This window comes from Pristis pectinata, chromosome 7 (genome assembly GCF_009764475.1).
Source record: "Pristis pectinata isolate sPriPec2 chromosome 7, sPriPec2.1.pri, whole genome shotgun sequence".
Classification (NCBI taxonomy): Eukaryota; Metazoa; Chordata; class Chondrichthyes; order Rhinopristiformes; family Pristidae; genus Pristis; species Pristis pectinata.
Window position 1 is genome coordinate 89,063,931 of NC_067411.1, and position 26,942 is coordinate 89,090,872.

General features: G+C 39.4%; 1 protein-coding gene across 5 annotated transcripts in view; it reads left to right on the forward strand.

The window, feature by feature from the left end:
- The window catches only part of efna5b (ephrin-A5b), a 170,606-nt gene that overhangs the window by 33,474 nt on the left and 110,190 nt on the right, over nt 1–26,942 (forward strand). The window lies entirely within an intron of this gene.

The window sequence follows — 26,942 nt, forward strand, 5'->3', positions numbered from 1 at the left end:
AAAAGATGAACACACTGGTGTATAAATCACACTAATCCATCCCACTAACCCCTTCCCTCCACTTTTAAGCTCCTTCCAAAAATGCTCAGAAAGTCTTCTACGCCAGATTTTATATTACATACAGCCAGGTGCTGAAAATTGATTATAAGGAATGACTTTTGGCTCTAGAAAGGCCCCCTCAACATTGTGCCTTGAGCTATGTTTACATAGGCTGTATTAAAAACAGAAAATGCTGGAAAAAGTCAGCAGTTCAGGCAGCATCTGTGAAAAGTGAAACAGTTAACGTTAAAGACTCTTCAGCAGAACTGAGAAAGAGATAAACAAGTTAGTCTAAGTAGCAGAGAAGGTGGGAGATGGCAACGGGTGGAACAAAGATTTTCTCTGACAGGGTGAAATAAGATGGCCATTAAGAGGCAGTTAAGCTCCTTTGACTGTAATGTGCTGCTCATGTTGTAAAGTCTGTGTAGTGTTATTTCTCTTTACACAGACGCTGCCTGACCTGCTGAGTGTTTTCCAGCATTTTCTTTTTTTATTTCAGATTTCCAGTGTCTGCAGTTTTTTTTTATTTTCACTTACATGGGCTGTGTTCCTTATAGGCATACTGGGCCTTGCCAGGTCCATTGCCAGTGAAGAGCTTTTCAATTTTCGGTTACCCTTGAGTGGTTCCACTGTCAAGAAGGATAATGGGGAAAGCAATTGGAAGGGAGGAAGCAAATGGGAGGGGTCAAGGTGGGGAACACGGTGATTTTCAGCAATAAAAGTGGAGGAGCATTGCTGCACTTCAACCGCACATTCTGTCAAGTACTTTAAAAAAAACTTGCCTCTGTGGTCATGGTGCCATTAGTATCCTTTAAGCATGGCTAGTAAGATCTCTTGTTAGACAGGATTTTTTGAAGGCAACAGTTTAACGTCAGTTACATTTTCAGAACTTACTCATTTGCAAATTGGTGAGACTATGTAGGATTTTGATACACTGTATGGCAGCTTAGGTATTGTTATTCATGACAACTTACTGACTTACAAGTGGATTTTGTGAAGGTGAAAGTAGAAATGGACACAAAGGCAAAGTAAATTAAGGCAGATAATCAGAGATGATCTTAAAGTTTACAAAGGTGTTGCAGGGACAGAGGAAATTGAGGGCTTAGGGAGGGAGCAAAAGAGTGTGGAGATTGGGTGGATCTGTAAAGCATTGTTCTATACCTGAGAGGAGAGAGAGCCACTTTGACAGTCAGCTGGTAGGAATATAGAACGTGGAGGTACACATAGTCACAAGTAGAGATGGTTAAACAACAGATATTTGTATTTACAAAGCAGTTGTAATGTAGTGACATATCCCTTCACAGGACTGTTAGCAATCAAAATTTAACACTAATGCACACAGGGAGAGATAAGGGAGGATGACCAAAGCTTGCTCAGTAAGTACGTTATAAGGACTGACTTAAAAGAGGAGAGAGAGGTAGAGGGGTTTAGGGAAGGAATTCCGGTTTAGGATCTGGACAGCTGAAGACACAGCTGCCAGTGGTGGAACAATTACATTCGAAGATGAGCATGGATCGAGAATCGGAGGGTGTAAGGCTGGAGGAGTATAAGGAAATCAGCAGAGGGATTAAAAACAAGAATAAGAATTTTAAAACAGGAACCAGATTGATGATGGTTGAAAGGAACATTCAGTGAATCCAGCAGATGGGAATAATTCTGAAAAGCATACAGAAATAAATTCCAATTGTTATCAAGTTCTAATGAGCAGAACATTAAAAAATGCATTACAGTGATAATGTGCGGGCAGAGAAGCAGCCATTTCATATTTTAGCTCCTAGCTGATTGCCCTTAGGTGATGATGGCAAAGACTAGCATTTGCAATTACTTCCATTGTGCCTCAGAACTGTAACAGCTTGGGTTCCATGCAAGAACTCCAGAGTGCTCCAGGTTGTGGCAAGAGATCAGTTTGCCTTGGCGTGTCCATGGCAAGAATTGTGAATATACACCTTAATAAAATTGGGTGCAGAGCTAAGCACCTGTAAAAGTGCCTTTATGTTAGAAAATTTAGTGAGTGCTGCTTACAATGGTCTCTCGCCATTCGCTACACATGAAATATGAGAGTTTACCTTATTCTAGTAATGTCAGAGTATTCTAGTAATTATATTCTAGAATTCAATTCTATCCTAGTAATACCTCTTCTTTAAGTGTTGTGAATAAGCTGTTCAAATCACTGAGCACGGATTCTGGCTGGTGTTTGATTGCCAACGCAGCTGGTGAGATGTAAGTTGTGGAAAATGGTACTTGGAATTGACCTCACTATGCTCTTTTGAACCCAAACCATTAAGATGGTACCATATTTCAATCCTTGACCAGATTTTGCAGGTTACAGCCATTAGCTGCTGTTGTTGGGAAGGAACTTGCATGCTCATGTGCAAGAAATACTACATGAGGATTAACCAGAATAGCCTGAGGACATCAAAGCTCAGTTTACACCATTGGTAAATGCTCACATGTTGGTTCCAAGAGTGATGGCTGACGTTCTGTGTTTGCAGAGTTTTTTTGGTTCTTCATTAATGCTAGAGGCAGCCTACCTTATCTGGACCCCAGCTAGCAAAAAACATAACAATGGAGGCATTATTCCAACCAGCATTGGTTATTGTAAACTTGTTCTATTTTCTACACACTGCTGAAAACAGCACATTAATACTGTTGATCACTCACAGCCTAAAAGTTACATTACCTTCTTTTCCGACACCATATAAAACTGAAATTATGGAAAAAATTTTAGGTTTTAATCCTTACCAGAAGAGCCTGATAGCAATAATATATGATCGGATTATGAGCATACGTTCAGAGGAACTTGATAAAATTAAGAATGAATGGGAAAGAGAACTCCGGATACTTTTACCTACAGAGACATGGAAGAAAATTCTTCAATTAGTTAATACATCTTCAATGTGTGCTAGACACTCTTTGATACAGTTTAAGGTGGTTCACAGGACCCATATGTCCAAGGATAAGTTAGCCCGTTTTTATCACCATATAAATCCTATATGTGACAGATGTAATTCGAAGGTGGCTTCCTTGACACATATGTTTTGGTCCTGTCCCCTTTTGGAAAAATATTGGAATAACATTTTTAACATTATTTCATCTGTATTGAACATTGATTTACAACCTCATCCTATTACTGCAATCTTTGGGTTACCAATGATGGAATCTCGCCATTTATTTGCTTCTGCTCATTGTATGATCACCTTTGTCACATTAATGGCCAAGCGATCCATTTTGTTCAAATGGAAGGATCCAATACCTCCCACCACTCTTCAGTGGTTTTCTCAAACTATAGCATGTTTAAACTTAGAAAAAATTAGGAGTGGTACTGTTGATCCTTCGCTTAACTTTGAGGAAGTTTGGAGTCCATTTATTCAATTTATTCAATACTTCCATATGATATAAGCTGACCTTTTTCAGCTTCCTTTCAATAACCCTTGAATACAGAGGAGCGGAGTTGACGACATAGTAATGTTTTTTTTTCTTTTTAATTGAAGAAATATCAGTCCAGTTTTGTTTTGAAGTTTTTGGGTTTTTTTTGGTTTATTATCTATATATTTTTTTGATTTGGGGGTTCTTCTTTCATATAATTAAATTTCATTTCTTTTCAATCTTTCCTTTTGTATTTGTTCACTTAATAAGAGAACGGGAGGTCTAGATTACTTCTTTTTTACTCCTTGTGATTATGTCTATTAACTGTTGTGATTGTTATCCTGATGTCTTTGCACCATATGTATAATTACAATGTTATATATATTATTTTGTACTAATTTTAAAATTAGTAAGAAGATTGAGAAAGAAAGATCACTCACAGCCTTGTACTCTAGGCTACAGTGCATTGATTCCCAACCAGGTGAGCATAAGCGTTGATCCTAAATTTAATTTCTACAATTGTAATAGCAGATTGATTCACCTGTTTAGTTCACAACCATTAGTGGATGTCTATTGCTGTTCAACGTCTTGACTAGATGTGGTAAGAAATTACCCATTCAAACCTGAACAATGAGTCTAAGTACAACTACACTTGGACTGGTCCTGGGCATTGAAAATGCAGTATGAGAATTTAGCAATGAAGGCTCTGACCCTTTTATTGGAAATGTCTTTGTCTGTTATTTCAAAGAGGTGTTGGCCCCTGTCAAACCTAAAGAGAAGCTTCAGAGCAAGGTTCCTGTGCAATATTTTGGAATGGTATTGGTATGAGGAGAACTTCAAATTTAAAATCCAGTTTCCATTTATATAGTGCTACCTGCTTGCATGAACATAGGTTGAGAAATAGGCAACTGGTGACCCTAAAGGAATGACTGTGCACTGATTGTTTAAAGAAGCTTAGGCAACAGAATTGAGTCTGCTTTTTTGGAGACCTTCTTCCTTATCATGCCTGTGAAGCTTGGAGTTCTGCACTGCAACTGGAACAGACCCTAACACCAAGCCTACAACTCCATAGCAGTCTGCCACGAAGGCAGTTTTCATAGAGATTAGTGAGTATGATTTTCATGTAGCTCTTTTCCAGATTAAATTCCTCAAACATATTAATCAAAGCTGCAAGTAGTCCCAGTGGCTGGCGCCATGTTGGATTCTGCCAAATAGGTGGTTTGTTTACATCAAGATGAGAATGGCTTTTTTTTAATGTAGTTGGGAGCACTGTCAAATCAGCAGTTAATTTGAATTGAATTAGTATTTTCTTTCTGTGGATCAACGGCTTGACTCACAAGGAGTTGCTTAAAATGACCACCTGCATTCACAGCACAAAGGACTAGATTCCCAGCTCACTGTTCGCTCCCAATAAACATATTGTTCAACAAAGCATTAATTGTGTTAACTTTTCAGTGCTTTTCTGCTGCTAAGCACTGATGTAAAAAGAGTTCTGCAGAGGAAAGGATGTAAAACATATACATTTCTGAACTATTAAAGAAAGATTCTCAAAACAACATTGTTCAGCGTTTTGGATGTCCTTTCATTAAAAGGACACAATCAAGACTGTTTAAATCAACCAAAAACTAAATTTTCCGACTGTGGAAATATATCTGACAAAAATCCTTCCACTTACTTCCAGCAATAATGGCAATTACCAATGTAAACAATAAACAAGCCTCCAATAGATGGCTGTGACCAGCCTTTTAAATGGAAACCAGCAACAATCTGTAACATATTACAAAAGAGCAAAGGGCATCCTAAAGAGCCAGCATGGAAACACCTTAATGGAAAGAAAATCCCACCTTGATCTTTTCGGGTGCAGTTCAGTAGAGATTGAGTTAAAGGAAAATTAAAGACATATTCCCTTTCTTTGATCATTCAGTTTTTTTTTGCCTGTGAAATGTTTCTTCCTGTCAGTGGTGTGTGTTTCTAGGCTTCTATGTTATCCTGCTACTCTTTGTCCATCTGGGATTCATCCGTTATTTACCCCACCTAGTCACAGTAGCCATTGTACCAAAAGGATGGAATTCTTCCTCTTGGGGTTAAAATTTAAAGCAGATTGGAAATATTTAACAGCATAAAGCTGACCAAAGAAAAATCTGATCACTCACACCATTTTAACTAAAAAAACTTTGAATTAGATCAAGTGTACTCGATTTTTGCCAAGAACAGAGGAATGGTTTAACCTTGAGATGAGTTGGAATTGTACTTTGGCTTTACTGTAAAAGCAAATTCTTACAGATGTTGATAAATAGTTTTTCCATGCCATCAGGCAGGGAAGTATATGAAGGAAAATTATTCAGAAGAATATCTTTGGCTTGTTATAACTTAAAGGCTCACTCAAAGACTCACTTAAAGGCTCACTCAAAGATCTGTTACCCAGCAGTGAATCGGTGGCAGTATTTAAAGACAAGGGTGGTGATATTTGTGTGGGTGAGGAAGCATATATACTAAAATAGTTTGAAATGCCTTTAGTACAGATACTTCAGACATTCCTTTACCAATATAAATCATGTTTAGAAGTCCAAATCCATAAAGCCTTTACATGTAAATATACTTATTGTCCTCCATAACTTTTCTTGAACAATCAAAGTATCTTCTGTTTGACTGCTATGCTGCTATAATAATTTTCACCCCAATATCTTTGACTTATTTTAGCCCTCAAGCTATTTAAGGAGAAATTTCTAACCGTTTTGTTTTCCTTGACACATCATGTATTGTCTGGCTAATGCAGTTGTCTGGCTTTCATTTGGCTTTCTTCTCCTTGGTGGTTGCCTGCTGATCCTTGGCACCGCAGATCCTGCTGCTGTTAGTCTAGTGACTAGAAGCCAATCTATCTCTCAGCAAGTTGTTTATTTTCTGAATACACAGGGAGGAATCCCTGTAAATGAGTAAGTGTTACTTTTCACTTATTTCCCAGCCAGCAGGTGGCCAAAAACAATTTTGCCTTAACTGCCTTGGCATCTGAGATGTGAATGAAGTCTAATCTGTCATCCCATTTTGTCAGACTATCTTGAATATGACTCTGTACCCATGTTATTTCTGAGGTCTGTGCAGTTGGAATATAGTTCTAGTTCCTCAAAAACAGGCAGAAAGCCAATGAGTGAGTCCTGTCTTAGCATGGATCCACACCTTGCAGAAAGGATCGGGCTGGGCAGAGGGAAGGGAAGAAAATGGGATGTTATTATCCAGCTTGTGCATTAACTGTACATCATTATGCACAGTATCCAGTCGAGTGTTATTTCTTTGGTTTTATATGATATAAAACTAATATGACAAGAATGGAAATGAACGATAGTTGAACTAAAATGAACTGGTAAAATATTATTTGAAATTTGATTGGTGTGGACTGAGGTTATTATTTGCTGTGGTATAAATCATCATTCAGCTTTCTTTAAAAGAAGCTGGTATGCTCAGTGGTTGGACAGCTGTGTGAGTAAGCATATGGTCCTTATACCTTCAGTCTCTAGACTGGAGTCCAACTTAGACTTGAACGTTTAGCTTCCCTGATAACTCCAGCAGTTTTACTTAGAATAAAGTTGGGCAGAGTCGGTCCAGTTTCTGGTAAATGTGGACGATGGTTCAAAATTGGCTGTAACGAATTGAAGTTAATTTGAAAAAGCCACAAAGTTGACTTGGAAAGTGGAAAAAATGCAAACTGATACAGTAGTAGAAAGCATACAGAGCTTGGATTTGAATAATAAGCTGATTGGAAATAGAGTTAGATGTTCGTCTGACTTTGCAGTACTTGATACTAACATTGGATATCAAAGTTCCTTTCAGTCCTCAATGCACATATCCTTAACATTAATCAGCATAACATGCCATGCAAGTAAACTGTTAACTCTGACTTGGAACTGAACTTTTAAACCAGCAGCTGAACAATGTGAAATGCAAATGTCATCACATCAGAAATCTTAATCTTGTTACCAGAAACATTATCGAAGAGGAAAGGAAGTTTTTGGTATTGGTATTTGACTTTGGTCTTTCAACGGTAATCAATACTGAAATTGTGGCCATCTAGTCTGTAGTGTCTGCCACTTGCATTCTTTCTCCTATTCTATGGGATCAAACTTCTATTGGGAACTGGACCAGGTACTTCTCAGCCCTGTTGTCAAAGCTGACACCAGGTGAATTTTCAGAGCGTATGTCAGCATAACTAAGACCACTTCTTTCCATCCTTCGGCATATGTACTCTCATCCATAACATTGTTAGCTCTCAAGCTGATCTTAGCAATATACATTATAACTCTGATCATCCAGTATCCTCAGGACTTTTGTGGTCCAGACTAACAGATTTTCTGGGCTTTTAAATGTTACTCCTGTTAATATCCCAGCACACTATTATTTAGCTTTTTAAAAATGTTAGCGTGGTATAATTTTTAAGTGAACCTGGTAAGATCACTTCAAAACAAAGTTCCCAGAATATGGCCTGACATTGTAACATTCACAGTCTAACAGAATTTTCACAGCTCCAAGCTCTCCAAGTTGCTTTCACTCTTTACTATTCCCATTGAGGGTAGCTGAGCTATGAAGCTCAATGGATTGAGTTTGAATCTGTAAAATGACCACTCCCAAACATCGTGATGATCAAGTGAGTCATTTCTGCTCCTACATGATAGATCTGTCCCCATCAGCTATCAAAACAGTGCTGGACTTCCTCAACTTACCAGCAATGAGCAAGAGGGGCTGTGGAAGAGGACAAGAAAGTATGTGCTGTGCCTTTGTGTGTGCATGCGTGTGTGTACATGTGTATGCGTGTGTGTGTGTGTGTATGTGTGTGTGTATGCGCACATGCAGTCATTGTGCATTTGCCTATTCAGTGTGCTAGTAGGCATCTTTGCATGTCTATGTGTATTGATCCTTGCAACAAAGTCTGGCCTCTAAGGCCTCCAATTGTCCTGGACACCAGCAGCCACCACCATTTTAAAGGAAATTATGCACAGACATCTTTCACGACTCAAAACAAAAACTGGAGACCAGTGGATATTGCCAGCAGCATTAAATCTGAACATTGCTCTATTACCATAGCCTGGGAACACAGACACTCTGACATTGATGCTACTCCTCTAAGGACATGTCTAGCTCAAAGAACAAGGCAGTGGGTACGTTTTCTTATGGAAGGGAAAACCAGTAAAGGAACAGTAGCTTTACTTTGTGGGGTTCATCATCAAGAATGAGTTAGTCTGTCACCTCAGTGATGTACACTATTGGTTAGGTAAGTGTCCCATGATCTCCCACCCCAGCATGCTGCAGCCATTAGTGCATATGCTCCAACCCTGGAAGCAATGCACAAGGCCATTGGGGAATTACACTCTGACCTTGAACTCTGGCCAGAGTCCCAGCAGGAGATGGAGTTGCAATGGATTTACTTGGCAACTTCAGTAGCAGAATCAGAAACTCTGGAAAGATGTGATTGGCAAGGAAGGAGTAGAGAAAGCTACCTCCAGTGGTGTCCTACTCCTGATAAAATTCTTGGAAGACAGGCTTGTCATACTGAATCTCTGGTTTCATCAGAGAAAGTACAAGGCATCATGGCAATGCCCTTGATCTAAGCATTGGCACCTGCTATATTACATCATTGTCTGTGTAACAGACTGCAGGAATGACCAATTCACTTGTATCCTGGCAGATATCAACAACTGTTGGACTGACCACCACTTAATGTGGTCTTTTACCTCCATCAAACTGGCCCCAAAATGGCATGGTAAAGTTGAAAGATCCAAGAATCCCACACAAACAAAAATAGATCTGCTGTCAGCACCTCATGGACAACCTGATAACTCTCAACCAGCAGATGTCACAGAGTGCCCCACTGTTCACCACTATTTGAAGCTCTGAAGACCAGAAAACACCACAATTGGTTTGATGAGAACAAGAAGGAGAACAAAGGATTAATTGATCATAAGCACTGAAAGCATCATCCTGTCTCAAAGAGAAAAAAAGTCATTTGAAAGCTGAGATCCAAGATATAAGTTGGCCCTAGAGAACAGATGCTAGATGGTAAAAGCCTAAGAGATTTAGCAACTAGCTAGTACTCACAGCATGCATAGACTCCTCAGCACTATCTACAACCCAAACAACCAGGGACTTACCTCAGTGGGAGACAAGAATGGAGGAGGGTTTATCAAGGGTAGAGAAGGAGTCTGTGCTTGTTGGAAGGAGAACTTCAACTGTCTTTCACCTGAGTGTCCTTGACTCCATACCTCAGCACACTATCTGCCACCATCTTGGCACTTTCCCAGTCTGGCAAGAGGTTGAAAAGGTCATTCAACAGCTGAAAAACAGAAAAGCCTCTGGAGAAGATTAGATCCCTGCATTAATATGAAAACCTGGCAGAGGAGAGCATGCTGGAGCTTCAGAGGTCCTATAATTGTGATCATCTTCAACAAAAGAGACAAGAAAAATATTGGGAACAGCACCAACCACTGTATGTATTTTTTTTGAGCTCAGAAAACCTTCAACAACATCAATCAGGATGGATTATGGGGGATTCTCAGAAATTCATTACCATACTCTGTGTAAACTATGATCCTCAGCAATAGGTGCAACACAGCCCCAATCCCAATACAGACTGGGGTCAAACAAAGGTGTATCAAGTCACAATCTTTGTTGCTGCAATACTTCACCTCACTGCCAACAATCTCCCTGATGGGGTGGAGTTAAGCTGCAGAATGAGTAGAAAACGGTTCAGCCTTTGGTGACTCCACTCCAGAACAAGATCACCCCAATCTCAGTCATTGTAGATTCACACTTGGTGTCTGAGTTCCAAGTCATCATTAACCACTTTACTGAAGTTACAAAACGTGGACCTCACAGTAAACATCTGGAACACATTGAACCTCTTCCAAACTCCTCTGTAATGTTCCAAACTCCTCAAACTCCAGTAATCAAAATCTATGGCTGAACCCTGGAAAACATAAAGTTCCTTCTTTATCTTGGTAGGGAAGACAGACATTAATGACAAAGTTCACCATTGCATCCAGTGTGTCAGCACAGCTCTTGACAGATTGACAAGAGAAGTATTTGAAGAGGAAGGCCTCAAATTCAGCACCGAGCTTATGGTCTGCTGAACAGCAGTGATCCCTGCCCTCCTTATATGCTTAGGAGATTTGGACAGCCAGCTGTGGGCACCTCAAAGGCTGGAAAATACCAACAAAAACATCTCTGCAAAATCATCTGAATCAATTGGCAGGATAGGTGAACTAATATCAACATCTTCTCTGAGGCAATATTCCAGTGTCACTGCTCTAATCACGCACAACCAACTTTAGTGGGCGTCTATGTAGCCCAACACCAACACAAGTGCTCTATTCTGAACTCTGTCATAGCAGAGGTTTCCAAGAGGGCAGTGCAACCGTTCACATGTCTCCTTGACAAAATGTACCATCCTCACCAAGCCATGGGATCCTGCAGAAGGAGCATCTAGGAGGATAATGAGCACTTAGAATGTGAGTACGGGGAAGCTATTTGCAAATAACAAGGAGAGTACAGTCTCCAAAACAAGCCACCTGCCACCACAGTCAAGCAACACCTGCCCCACTTGTGGCAGAATCTGTCATTACCATAATGGTTTCATCAGCCACCTCAGAATCACAGAACTGGATTGGAAGCAAGTGACCCTAGTCATCCTTGACCCTGAGCAACTGCTTATATAAAAAAAAGAAAATGGTAACAGTGAATCAGCTGCCTTTTTATATCTTTTCTGATTTTTCATTATCATTTTACACTGTTGTGCCAAGATTGTCCCATTATTTGACAATTAACAACCTAAACACTGTGGCTTGTCTATTTTATCAAGCTCTTGCTATATCACCTTAATGTGTAAGCTCCTGCAGCTCCTCTTTAAGCTATTGGAGTATGGCACTGTTTATAAAGGCAACAATTGATGTGATTTGAAAAGATGCCAACCAGGTACTTTAACAAATAAGAAAAAGCTGGCTTGCAAATGAGAGACCTGATAACAACGCACCAATTGAAAGTTTTCAGTTTTTGCTTTTAATCTGATACATCTGTACATTTCTATACTTGCTGCTAAGCTCTGGAGCTGTAAAACAGATCTTATTACAATATAATTCACAGAATGATCTTTGGACAATGACAGCCAATATATTTCTGAAAAGTAGCTGGTGTAGTTTTAAGTATGGACATCTCAGATTTGCTTTGCCTGAAAAATTCTTTGGAAGAGTGTATCGTCTCTTTGGATCAACTGTGAACACTGATGTCTTGCAGTCGATCTCTGAGTCTGTTGTTGGGAGTAGCACACACCTTTTGCAGTTTTAAAATACAAACTATTTCCATTCATATGACTGTTAATAAAATGCCCTTCCTGTTTGTGGAGGTTTGTAATGTGCCTTGCTCTTTTGTGGAGGTGTCAAGGCTGGCTTTTTTAAGACGTTGACTACAGAATGGCTGGCGCTGAACTGGTTTTGAACTAGATGGTGTAATGTTTGGACAGTTTGCAGTAATTTTGATATTTGGGAACTGAATAACAGACCGTATTTGACAGTCTTATATTCACATTAATGCCAAATTCACATTAATACTAAATTATTCCGGTAGTGTAGCGGTTAGCATAACGCTATTACAGTGCCAGCGACCTGGGTTCAATTCCGGCCACTGTCTGTAAGGAGTTTGTACGTTCTTCCTGTGTCTGCGTGGGCTTCCTCTGGGTGCTCCGGTTTCCTCCCACATTCCAAAGATGTACAGGTTAGGAAGTTGTGGGCATGCTATGTTGGCGCCGGAAGCGTGGTGACACTTGCGGGCTGCCCCCAGAACACTCTAAGCAAAAGATGCATTACACTGTGTGTTTCAATGTACATGTGATGAATAAAGATACCTTATCTTATAGAGGGATCAGATCTCATCAGGACCTTTTTTATTAACCAAAAATGTTAGAATAATTCAAAAGGTGCTGCAATTTTGATAATGCCAAGGTCATAGGCATTCAGGGTCTCAGCCCGAAGTGTTGACTGTCCATTTCCTTCCACAAATGCTATCTGACCCTTTGAGTTCCTCCAGCAGCTCCTTTTATTTGCTCCAGATTCCTGCATCTGCAATCTAATGTGTCTCCATGGTGTAGGAATGCAAGCAGACCAATGACTGCATGCGTATTACTCTTGGCATTAAAGCTATTTTCCTCTAATGAGAACTGTATGACTCATAGCAATGCAAAGATTGCAAGTTCCATTAATGGTTTAGTTATCAACACACTACCTTGTGAGATTAAGCCATCTTGGGTTTCTTCCTTGAGCAAAATGAAGTGCCTCAAGGTTTAAATAATCTGTCACGTTTCAGTGCCAAGGCTCAAGTCTAAAACAAATTGATATCAATGAGCAGTCAACACCAATGGAGCTGTGTTGAAGCAAGAGCCTGGAAAATGAGGAAGTTCTATAATTTGCTGCATTTGTGTGCTTTAAGCAAGTTTTTTGAAGTATAGGAAATTCATTAAGTTGAGGAAGTAACAGTGAGCATGGGTCTATGATGTTGCTGACCTCATTGCTTTGATCTCAAACCCCCAGTCTTGCTTATAAGTGTCCATTTACCAGTCATGCACAATGCAAGTGGTGACCAAGGTCACTAGCCTACTGCAATCAGCTCTTTGTCTTACTTAAGCTCATTCTTGCAGCGAGTGAATGCAATGAATACGGAACCAGTTCCTGGCAAAAACACAGCCAACCATGAGAAAACTCTTCAGAGCAGTTTGGCCTTATTTTACAGCTTTGGTTGACATAGTTGTGGCTTAAACTCAGCAAAGCAAACTCAAATCAATTTTGAAATTGCTTTTCACATTTGCATCCAAATGGTTGAAGGTCAAATTGTAATTTGTACCTTCCTGACCTGCCAACATTGGTCTGAAGTGACCTTTCCTCAGACTTGGCACAAACTTTAAAACACAACATTAGTGTTAATATCATTGACAATAATTCTTATTTATGGCAACATTCTTCAGAAGCCACTGGTGTTTGCAATCTGTGCATGCGAAAAGAAAGGCGACATGAAAATGAATAAAATGAGAATGTAATTTATATTATATATTTATGTTTAAGGTATGTGAGGGTGAGAGGTGTTTCAGTGAGCCAGGATGCTAGGGGATGGTTTCCTTCTGTATTGAGTTGCCATAGTGATGCAAATAGAGTGAATAATGAGGTAATCGCTTATGGTGGGGAAGTGGAGAAATGCACAGCTTCTGAAGATGTCTTTTCTAAAAAGAGTGGATGGTGCTTACATGTCTCCACTCATCCTGCTTTTTTGTCCGTTTAGTTCTAATCTGATTATTCAGTTTATGACTTTAGGAAAAGTGGGAAATGTGCTCACACGGTAGGCATTCACCTTTTGGCCCTCTTTGATTAGCCACCCATGTCTTTCTATTACCATTTCCTTTATTGGGGAAGAATTAACTTCGAACTCCCAAGCTATTCTTTTTCTGATACATTTTGGGGATTATTGTGAAATACTTTCACACCTTTTCTTTTGGGGGCAGAGGCTGGAGGAATAATTTCCATGTTAACTTCCAGGAAAGCATTGAATTGAATTAAATTCTGCCATCATCCTTTCACTTCAAGATTAACATTTTTTTTCTGTTGATTTTTTAAGAGGGCTTTGTGGAGAATAGACTTTAGCACACATTTGTGATGCATGCTTTTGTGTGAGTTATATAGTCACGAAGATCACTTTTTCCACCAGCTTTGCTACAGCAGAAGAAAAAAGCCCCTCCTGTTCAAGGATGAAAGCTGGAGACTAATCTGCTTCCATCTGGAAAATCAGAGAGCCAGGGGTTGCAGTCATGAGGTCACGTCCCTTATGTAAACTGTCAGATTCTTTTTACATTAAAAACTTATCACGTAAATACCAACTGAGGACTTGTCAGAGACACTCCTAAGAATGCAAAGCCAGACTCTTCCCTAAAAAATGAAGGGCTCTGTTATAGGAGGAAAAATGACTGCCTTGCCTGTCTGCATAGTAGTTATTATTCTATTGGGAGTCAGCAGGAAGAGAGAATCTAAGTTGCTGCAACAAAGCCATAAGACAACAGTGGCAAGAGATGTTCAGAGCATGAACTCACATTGCACTTTCACCATTATATTTCTCCACTGATTCCTAAACGGTTTATTTTCTTTACTCTTTGAAGTCATTAGATGGGAAGAAAACAGAGGTATTGAATCCCTGGGGATGTTGTTCCTGTACGAAGCAGATAGTGTGCTTTCCGGTGTGACTAATATTGGGGTTTTTGCTCAGGAAGCTGTGGATGCCAGCTGGGCAATGGGATGGCAGGGATTCCTGCCTGAATGTGGGAAGATCAAAGATCCACTGTCGGGGTCTGCAGTGAGTGCTTTAGATGGAACAGTTTGTCATGAGAGCGGGTATCCTCAACTGAAATAACGTCTCTGCTTTTTTATTTGAGGTGTCTCCAAATAATAATAGTGGGAATGTATTAGGAGACATGGTTATTGTCCCATGACTTAGTGATTGTCTATCAAGATTCAAGCATGCAGCAATAGCAAGGAAAATGGACTAATTCCTGGACAATATCATAAACTTAATTGTATATCTGTTGAACGGATAGTAGAAGAAAGAGGAAAAACTAAACTTGCTCCTCGTATTATTCACTGCATTTAGTCTTTTGCTTAAATTCTCTGCTTAGTGATGCAGTTCTATTTGTTCTATGTACAGTTTGCCCATATTATATGGTTTAATAATGAGATGCTGAAACATTTACACATGCTCCCAGCTCACTATCACTGCCTTTTGATCAGCATTTTGTGTCTATAACGCTTGTCACATTTTAGCTGTTTCACCATTGCAACCTATGTATATTAGATTACTTTAGCTCTTTCACCACCGCAACTTAAGTCCTCAAATGCATTCTGCATTTGTCAGTTTAAAAAGAATCATCTAGAAATCAGATTGTGTGGCACTGTTTACTTCAGTACCAAGTGACAGAAAATGGTTTCTAAGTAGTTGTGCATCATTCCAGAAATGCAGCCAAGCACTTCTTGGCATGTATTGTGCTTGCGCACCTGATAATATTTTCACATCAACTGTGCAGTAAATTACATCATTCCTTGTGCAATGCTCCTTTAGGGGTCATATAGCGAAGATTAGATCATGTTCTTCCAGGAGCAACCCACCACTGGACCCCTTGGCTTTCACAGTGCAACACCTGACTAAGACCACACTATGGTACCCAACATCCATAGGGCCCAACCACCCCACTGCCCCAATCTATGCTTACCCCAAGACCACTATCCCATCCCCAATACCCCACAATATCCCCTCCCCTCCCCTGTCCTCTGACCACTTATTTGATTGCCACTCCTGACCACAAATCTCCTGCCTCTGCTCCCTTAATGACCCCTAATGCCAGACCTATGACCACTGACTGTCTCATCTACCCCAGCCTCCATCCTGGGCAACACTTTTGGTGAAGAGGTGCACAGCCTTGGGCACTATTAAAGTTTGCTGTGGTGGGGTCCATGGCCATGGCAGACCACTGTTATGACACCTAGTGTACCTTTCAGGGAATAGTAGAATTTCTAGGCCAGTAACTTCTCTGATGTTCGTATAAGTTGGATGCAGCAGCATTTGACCCACTATTTATTACTGAAGTTGTTTGGTGACTTTAAAAGTTTGTTTGTCAATAAATATAAAATGATTCAGAAAATGCCTAGAACGTTCCAATTTTGTTTGCTTCATTTAAGGAGCAATGAATTCATAAAGTATATCCAGCAAATGCTCTTTTGTCGGGACAGCGTCCTATATCTAGGTACAACTGCTGAAATATATGGTCATCAGAAAGGCATCAATCCCAATATAGTGAGCAACTCTGAAATTCAAAACCTATGATGACCTTGTTGGTTAGCAGCCTACTTCCTTTCGTTAAGGACTTCAAGGTGTGTATATAATATCCAGATGAAACCTTGGATTTTTTTTTTGGCGAATTTGAACACCATATTTTCCCTATGTGACAGGTTTCAATGCAGACTACATTAGGTGCCGTCTGTGAGATTTCAAAATGAATTATGAGTAGTCAGTGCAAAGATCTACTGTGCAAAGCTTGAATAATAATTACTGTTGGCATTAATTTGGTGGGTGTCGGGATGTGGGATGGGAAATGCAAATACCGAATTATTTTTCTTAAGCGAGCTCTGGGACATTGTAGGGTCAGACTAAAGAGAGCCTGATCATCATGCTTCACTCAGTCTGACAAAGTACAATTTGGCTTTTTTTTAAAAAAATCGAAGGTTCACAGTATACCAATACTTAATTGGTAACTTGGAAAAAAATTCACTCCTAAAGTAAATGGAAGAATGTAATAAATTATATACACAAGGAGACATCATGGTAGCTTTGCTTGTTAAGATACAGATTCCCGAGGGAGAACTGATCCCAGATGAATTTTTTGTCTGGTAATTCCCTTAAGGTGGGATAGATTGGAGGGGAAGCCAGCCTGAGACAATTTTGGAGAATAGGAGAGTCCCCTCTAAGGGTCCAAGTGTGTTGTGACAGAGGTGAATGAATCACAATCTTCTCTGAACATGATGTGTATTTAGATATTTGAAACTGTAATCTTCATGTTATATTGCTGTTGAAAAACTTCTGACACACTTGTTGAGGGAGCATAGGTACCATCAGTAGTGATCAAAGAGTGAATTTCTCCTCTCTATCCTCAGTGGGCAATTGTCCTCGTTCGCTGAGTACTTTTGATTTTTTTTAACACTCTTGACATCATGACAAATGTCATGCTTTGTATTTCATAGTTGCCCCAGTGTGAAATGTGACAGTTGTCATTTATGCTTACAGGCAGATATATTTAAATCATCCTGTTTACAGATATTTCCATTTTGAAAGCCTCCTGCTATTTACACCAGAAGCCAATGGCATTACGACAAATTTCAGCAGCGTATTTAGGCAGCAAACATTTAACAGCATGAGGTTCAACATTAATATTCAAGCCACAGAGTGAAATATAAACAGCACCTGCCTTGAACCTAGGTCATTTCTCAGGAAGAAATATTACTTGGTGATTTGGAGAATGGCCATACGGTGCTTTGAAGAAATGTAATCAACATAACCTGAAGCTTAGACGGTTAAGATAGAATACGTGTTACCAGATTTTATCATACACACTCCATTGTCTGAAGTAATGTGAATGGTGCCCTTTGTAAAATGGATTTGCACTTGCTTATAACAGATTCATTCACGCACTCCTGTTCAGACACCTAACTGCACAGAATTTCAGAAGCCCTGCTTACAAATAGCTGGAGGTTTGCATAGATAATTCAGCTGGTTTGTAGTTCAGAACATTCAGTACCAATTCTTGATATTAGGTGTAAAATCAGTTGTACTCACATGATACTGGCAGACAATATCAGCATTGAACACTCATTCTGAAACTTTTGATGACAAAGAAACATCACAGACTTAATGATTGATCACTTAACATTTTTTTGGGGGTGTGAAACTGATCAAAGCTTGAAGTAGAAATGAAGGCTGCTTGGTACAGTAGGTTGGACAAGGACCTTTCACATTTGGGATCTGGATTTGAAGTTATCCCCATCTTATGAGGAATGATTTTGCTTCTCAGGTCACTGGCTGACTGATCGAGCACCTCGCCTTGGTGGGAATCACCAGCAACTTTGGGGGCCATTTCCCTTTGCAATATCTTTGCTGGTGCACATTTTCTAAGCAGGCTTCTCACTACAATTCATTGTCTGTGGGCTGATGCAACATAAGATAGTCGAGAAACTAAGCTGGTCAACAGACAGGAAACTATCGGGGTGGTGGTGGGCAGGGGATGCGTGGTGTTTGCCTTGGAGATTACAGTATTTTGGGCTGCTTCCTATTCAGAACCCAGTATATCTGAGTGAAGCCTACAGGAGCTGAAGTGCATTAGTTATCTGCGTACAGGCAACCCCTGTGTTACTGCTGTTCAGGTTACAGAATTCATAATCACTATCCAAGAAATTTGAGACACAGCATAAAATTCGCTCTTACGGGAATTTATGTGAGGCAAAAATAAATAAACACAAAATGCAAAAGGAACAACAAGTTTTGTCAGTTTTTATTTTTATCACTCAATTCTGCGGGGCAATAAGATTTGTGTATGACATCACCGTGTTAATTGGGTTGGCAGTCACAGCCGAGTACCTCCCCTGCCACATCCTTTCCAGTCCGAGGACATGTGAACAGATGTCTCAGAGTGCAATGCTGCCGTGCTCTTCATCCACGAGGTACCTTCTCTGATGTGCTGCATTGTGAGGAGCCATGGTAGCCATGGCCAGTTCCTTAAAGTAATCCCTCAGTCTCTACTCCACTTCCACTAAGTCACCATGCTTTGAACCGTTACCACCCAAAACTTATTCTGCTCCACCTTTCTCCCTTGAAACCCGATCATCAAATCGCAGCCTGATATCCCCACTTTTCTAAACTCTTCATAATCCACGAGCCTTTCACATCAGAGAAAGTGCCTTGCAGAAGAAGAGCGTGGCAGCACTGCAATCTGTTCACAGGTCCCCAGATTGGAGAGGGGGTGGCAGAGGAGGGACTCGGGTGAGACTGCCAACCCAATCGATGGGGTGAACCTCATATCCAAATCTTATTGCTCCACAGTACTGACTGACTCAAAATAAAAATTGCTAAAATATGTCATTTCTTTCACACGAGCCTTGTCCATCTTGTCCATCCCCCCCCCCCACACCACCACCTCCCCCCCACCCCCGAGTCTAATGTTAGCCTCAGCTGTTAAATAATGGTAGTGGGTCACTTTATAACTGCTGTAAAATGGCTTAATATGAAAGAAAAACATTCCATAGGAGTGCATCTCTGGGATTCAATGGGAAAAGGGGGTTCGCGTTACAGAAAATCACAGTGTGGAGGGTTTTCTAGGAACGCAATGGCTCTATAATGAGGGGTCGCCTGTAAACTGGAGACTTTCACTTTGCTCAAATTAACAAGGTTATTATTTATAACTGGCCAAGGCTGCTGAACTGTCTCAAGGAAGGGACTTGCATTTCTATAGCGCATTTCACAAGCACAGGAAGTCTCAGCATTTAGTTGAGTGTTAATGACGTACTGTGTGATCCAAAAGCTTGGAACTAACTACCTGATTTTACTGATTGGGAGCACTTCACCACTACATGTGGTGAAGGCAGCAGTGGCAGCCATGCCCAAATCCTATGTGCAAGGTAAAATTAGTGTAGTTACTTGTGTAACATAGGAAAATGCAGCAGTTAATTTGTTGAACATTGTGTCCTACAAACAGCAGAGTCATAAGGATCATAATCTGTTTTACTATTATTCGGCCAAGTCATAAATATCGATCAGGACACCAGAATGAGTTCTATGCTCCATATTCAGTTATACCATGAGATCTTTTACAGGGGGCAGATGAGACATCCCATTAAGTAAATCGTAGTGGGACTTTTGGTAATGCATTTCAATACTGAGTGTCTCATTTCCATTTCTGAACCCTAACTCCAATCCATTTCCATGGGGCAGGTTAAGTTAAAATTGTCTCCATGGGTTGAAAGCTTTTCCTCGCTGCTGGTTGTGAAGCATCTACTGTGACTTTAAATCGGCCTAATTCCAATTGTTAATGAAAATGAGGCATTAGCAAAAAATACTCATAATTTGGTTCTAAATATCAATTTCACTTTCAAAGGTCACAAAATGGTTGGCATGGGAAATGGAAAAGGTCACATTGGTGTAATAAGGTCTGCTCTACTGAGGTTTCATTTGAGGGGTTTGTTAAGGCAAAGCAAAAAATTACTTTACTCAAAACATCTTACACAGCCAGAGAAGAACTTTGGGACTCGTAGTATTCTCTGTGCTTGTGCCAGTAATCTTTATCATGACAAGCACAAAATTCATTTAAAAGGAAATGCTGAAATAATATATCTTATACTATTTGTATCTGAAAAAAATACAACTATGTAGAGTATTAATGACTGTGTTCTTAATTAACTGTTGTTAATTTAGAAGAAAATAAAGATGAAACTAGGAATAGAACCAAGAATTAGTCATTATCTAAAAGTGGATGGATGCTTTTCCATGTCTTAATTAGAAAGCACAAAAGATTGAGATGATTACCCACAAGCCATTGCTGTTTCCTCATACTAATTGACTCAGTGTGTATGCCAGGTCATTCTTGCATTCCGTCAGGCAGTGTATGTAAAGGCATTGAGGCGAGCCACCTGCTTTTCTAAATGCATTAAAACATGGTGTCACTTATGAAATTATTGTTGTTTGACATTTAAAATGGTGCATTAATCACAGTTAATTATGTGACATACTACAACATGTGCTAGAGGCCAGTTGCAGAACTAGCTACTGTAGGTGATTTAAAGGCAAAATTAAGTGCCTTGCGGTGGATATTTTACTGCTGAGTGCTACTTATGCAGAGCAGTCACCTAAAATAGGATTGTCTTAGGAATAAATACCAGCAGCTTCTGCCTTGTAAGCTGAACGGCATTCTGAAAAAGACTTGCTGTTATTATAGAATTTACAGAAATAAATTTGCCTTTTTATTGTTCAAGGAATTAGAATTTTTAAAAAAAATCATTGGAAGGGCATCAGATTTCTATTTTCATTTTCAGCAATTTCAATATCAGGTAAATGGCAAGATTATGCATTTCCTTTAAGGAACTGAATAAAATCAACCCTGACAATAAAAATAGAATCCTTTGCACCCACCCACCTCTAAAAAAGCTTTTGTGCAGCTGAGTTTAAACTGCAATTGTGAGCCTCATTAGAAAATCTTTAAGGCTCATGGGTATGTTTAGTCTTCATTCACACCTTGCTAAACCACACTGGGCACAGTTAAGTGATTTTTTTTTGAGAGGGAGAGCGAAGAATGGCAGACGTACTGATTAGTTTTGCAAATAAAGGGTAGGCAGATGGCAGAAGAGACAAAATATTACTGCTGCATGTCTGTGTGTATACAACACAGGGCTTGCATCTGATGCACTTTAGAAAGCTGCTGCTTGTTTGAATTTTACAGGTGTTGCCTCCAACCAATTCCAGAAGTGCAGCCTTACAGGTACAGTTTGATTGTCAGGACAAACGTTTCACTTTTTGTTACAAGAAAGTATTAACATGTCAGTAACGGCTGCCATTAGCACTGCCTTTGCAAAAGTATGAAGGGTTCTGATTTAAATTGCTTGTACATTGACTAAAAGCCAGTTCTTTTCCATTATGTTGAAAAAATAGACGCATGAATGGCACAAATTAATCAAATTCAAGGCAAGAATAGAAGGCTCTCGGCAAGTAAATGCATGTGAAAGCCGTTCTTAAAATGTGGGTGAAGACCCATCAAATCAACATAAAAAATGGTTGGCTTATTAAGTCTGTGGGATTGTGAGGCTTGACCAAGCCTGTATGCCACCATTGAGGGGGGAACAAGGCAGTAGGCTGCAGAGGGGACATTTCCTCCACCCCGATTAATGCTGCTGGGGCTGTGAAAGAACTCCTTGGTGAGTTGGGGGTCAGAGGTTGAAATGCAGTGCCAGCTGACAAGTTCACTTCATTACGATGGCAGCGCCCTATTCAGGATCGGAGAGAGAAAAATAAATTTTCACTCAGAGATGCTGTAAGACCATTGCTATTATGTGTGACAAGGAGATCTTTCACTGAAAGTTGGAGGTCTCTGTTTATGAAGTGTTTCAGTTTTCCCAGTTTCCTTGCTCAATATTAACATAAGTAGGAACTACAGAGTAATGACTTCTTTATGCTAATCATTTAAACATCTTCCATTTAAGTATATTTCATGTTTCCATTTAAATATTTTTGGGATCCTATAGTACAAATATTCAGCAATATAATATAAATAGAAGAAAATTATGAAAAATGTAAAGAACAAAGTTCTTCAATTAAAATGGAGGTTATTTGCAACTAGAAAAAAACGTATGATTATCTGTAATTTTTAATAACTGAGGAAGGTGATCTGTGTGAGTTTTTTTTCCTCTGTGGTACTTTTACTGTAACCTTCTAATGTTCACTGTTGTACATACAGTAGTAATCTGTCAGGGATATGGCTTCATGGGATTTAAAATGTATCTGATACGTGCTCTGGAATTATATTATCTGTCATATCTTCACACAACGATGGGCTGACAACAGTGACGGTGAGGATACGATTCAAAGCCTTCACAAAAAAAAAGTAAAATAATGTGTCTGTGATATGTAATTTCAGAAGGTCATGCTTCCTTATAGACCCTCATTCTATCTCAGAAATACCACAAAGTCTACAAGGATTTAGTAACTGTTGGTTTGTAGCAGGTGCAGTGACCATTTTCCACGTAACTAGATCTCACAAACTCTAACAAGTTGGCTGCCTGTTAAACTGTTATGATATAAAAACATACAATGCTGGAAATACTCAGCATGTCAGGCAGCATCTGTACAGGTAACGTTCAGGTTGATGACCTTTCAATGGGACTGCCTTGATAGTTTGTTTGACAGAGGAATGTCAAGCAAGAAATAATGCAGTTGGTCATCAAATAGCACCGGGCGGTCTTTGAAACCCACTTGAATGAACCTTAACTCTAAGGTCCAGCAGAAAGTTGGTCAATTATTCTAACACTGCCCCCATCATTAATTTTCTTATATTTATTCATTCGAAGGACGTGGACCATGTTGGAAGGATGTGGATCAATGTTTAAAATTCATCTTTAATTACTCCCGAAATGAGTGACTTTCTGGCCACTTCAAAGTATGTAGATTTTTAACAATAATCCAATTGTCTTTTATGGTTGCTATAGCTGGTACTAACTTTATTTTAGATTTCCTAAGTAGTTACATTTAAATCCCCAGGTGCATTGTTGGGATTTAAACTCCTGCCTATGGAGCAATAGTTTAAGTCACTAGATTGTTAATTCAGTAACTTAACCACCATGCTACTGTATCTGAATTAGCTGAACTCTGTGTAGCTGTCAGAATTTTTATTCCCTCCAATCATTAAGCAGGTCCAAATGTTCCAAATTCCAAGTTCAAGTTTATTGTCATAGGCATACACACATGGGGTATAAATGCCATGAAAATTAGTTTTTTTTGCAGCAGCTTCAATGGTCCTTAAAAATTGGTTCGCTGACCATTTTGTGTGTGTGTGTGTGTGTGTGTGTGTGTATGTGTATGTGTATGTGTATGTGTGTGTTTCCTGCTGTTGGAAGTACTCAGATGAAAATCTACCTCATTACTTTTTGTGTCCTGACTTTGTTGTGCTTAAGGCTTTGCCAGCCCTTCTTGTGAATGAAATGTTGAGTATCTTTCATTTGACATCTTTAAGGGCTCCTGTTTCGTATTCAGGCAGACTTGTCTAAATTATGATGTCCATTTCGCTTCTTAAGATTTGTTTTTCCTGGTCTAAGAACCTCTGGTGAACCAGTGATCAAAAGATAGTCAAATAGACACTGAAATATATTTAATTTCTGCCAAAGGCTGACCCAAGTTTGATTTATTTCAGGAGCTCATGATGGCAAAATCTTACCTGCCCCCTCACGCATGAAATTACTTTTTGGTTTGCACAGAGCTTTTGTTATCTACCTAAACCAAACTATAGGCACTATTTAACTATGAAGCTTAAGAGTAGGTAGTAAAACATAAATTTTTCTATTATTCTCTGACAGGCTAGTAGTCATGAGGGAACATTCTGCCCATGTGCTGACTGCTCTGTGGCCCACCAAGGCAGGTGTTTTACTTGAGGCAGCTACCTGGAATGACTTGCATGCTTTCACTAATCTTGGTCTGACAGCTGAATCTGACAAACTTTTAAGCACAAGTGTTTGAAGCTGAGCAGAACATTTAGGTCTTCTGATATTTTTACATTGCTGCATGCATAGTGGGAGAGCAGTTTTCAAGAGGAGAACATTGATTGATGCCTGCCCCATTTTTCTTCTGCAGTGTGCAAATGGAGTGCTGGCATGAAGGAGACTTGTATTGCCTCTAATGACGATTCTTAGAACCAACAACCCAAGGACCCACCTTTTATATCGTCAGGTGATCCCAATGAAGGGAATATCACGATGTTGAAGCATATCAGCATGGATCAATTTCTGTTTACTTTTTAAGTTTATTGTGATTGCTGTCCCTTGGAGTAAAGGTCTGATGTGAACCAGTGAATAAATAGAGGATAGTCAAATGAATAGTTGGGAATATTTTACATTGTTACTGTTCTGTGTTCAGGCAAACTTGAGTCAAATAGAAGCACCAGAAACTTATTGAAGAGGGGAGATGGAAGGAAGGAGATGCAAGGAAAGCGATTTGAGCTTGATAACAGAATTACAGATTTACTAATGAAGGAAGTAGGTGAGAGCAATATATTGCCAGGAAAAAGCAGTGCATGACAGACCAGTGAAATGGCAGATAAAGAATAAGAGAGTGGGGAAAAAAGACACAAAACATTTTTAGGAAAAGTGATCATGATTTTTCTATGAATACTGGAGTAGGCAATCAACTAATTATTATACACTGTGTGCTTGACTTGTGACATGATTCTGGTACCTTCTGACCAGGAATTAAAATGGGTGCATTCATTTCTGATCATGATGCCTCAAATCCAGCTTTTATCTTCATTGGCCATGTAAGGTGATCCTCTAAGGTTAGCAGAAAGATGTTGAATTGTACTCTAGTCTTTTGGGTTGCTGTTTCAGTTTTGGTTTCTCTTTTTGCCTATCAGAAGCTTTTGTCAAAGTTGATAGAGCTGGAGGATTCAGTGCTTAGGAGAGCAGTTTAAGAGCACATTAGAAATGAAGAGTTGACTTTTTCTGGAGGCTGCTACCTCACATGAATATTCCCCTTTCATGTTCTGATTTCTTGTTTGTTTCAGCAATGATCTTCTAACTGTGTACTTCAAAAAGTAAAAACAGTTGGAGGACAAGGAATCTGCAAAAGCTTCAGCTGTTCGTGTTGGTCCAAACCTCAGAATTACTGTTTCGGTGACAGATTCAGCAATGAACGCCTAACATAACTGGCCACGTATCAAATCACCCATGAAATGAGAATTTTGAAATGCAGCACAATGTATGCTTTCATTTGTCCATTGGGTATTAGTATGATTTTCCTAATTTTTCTGAAATATTTCACTCTGGTCTGTGTTGGTTCCTCATTTGGGAAGAGGTTGGAATCAATCCCTTTTTAACTGCTTGAAATTTATGCTTAATAGTATTGTTATTCATGTAGATAATATGCTGTTCCTAAGGTACAGGAGCAGTAGATTATGGAATGGTGAATCCTCAGTTGCACTAATACATTATTGCCACTGTTAGAAGTAAAGTGAATGCTGCTTAGACATTAATGAGTATGACCAATTATTTTCAATATCCTAAAGGAGGGCATGGTTGAAGGTTATAAAGGGATGAGCAAACGTGGGTGGAGTTAAACTTTTCAGAAACGGGACTAAATCCACTCAGAGTGGGCGTATAATGCTAATTATTTTAATCTGTGAGCAGTATTGTAAAATAAATTTTCATAAAATATATAAAAACTCATCATTCTGTGCAATGATATTATGCGTTTCTAGAGTGTGCATTGAAGCAGGAGCTCCTTAACTTTTGCCCTTGTAATTTATTTACCAACATTCCTAAATGTGTAATTGCCATGTAATACTGACCCCATTCAAAAATAATTCTGAAACTAAGTCTCTTGTCATAATTGCCTATTACTTTTTCCTTTGAGGTCAAACCTGGATGCCCATTTTCTGCTCGCAAATAATGGTATGATGAAATTACTCTCATTCTTTTGTTAAACTGTTAGAATAATCTTCTGTTCTGCCCTTTCCTTTTGAAAACTGTAAATGAACAGCATAATAGATTCTTCCATGTCATTCCTTCCATATTTCTGTTCTGTACAGCATCTGTTAGATGGCAATCTTACCAAAGGAGACATCAATATCGAGCTTAATTCCGCTCTCATCATCTTGTATGGAGCTGCATATATTATCAGAGATCCCATAATATAGAGCAGGAGTGGGATATTCCAGTCCCAGGATGCTGAGCCAAATTGAACTGCCCCATTGCTTCTCTAATTGAGATTAACTAGCTCCTCCTGGACAGGGAATTGAATTTGTTACTACGATAGGTGTTTCTTTAGTGCAGTGAGCCATTTGGGTTTCTTATGAGTTGAGCAATATATGGCAACGAGCCTGGTAGAAAATCCTTCTATTTTCACTATTTTCCTGCGAAAGCATAATAGATTTTAAATGCCCCCTTTAGTGAGTTTTGCCTGTATCGCTGGCACCGATTTAACGACTGCTGGTGAAATACTAACTGCTTCGGGTTGCACATGTTAAACAAATGGCCAGTTCAGGTTACCCTCACCACCTCTTGGATTTATTACCTGATACTTGAGTATGAGCCAGATGGAGCTCAAAGCAATCAGTGGAATTCCTTGCATTCTTCCATTGAAGAACTGGTTGAGATTAATTAAACTGCTGATAACATACACTGTGAAATAGTTATTATTTTGTTATATTTTCTTTCTAGTTCACACTTATTTTTATT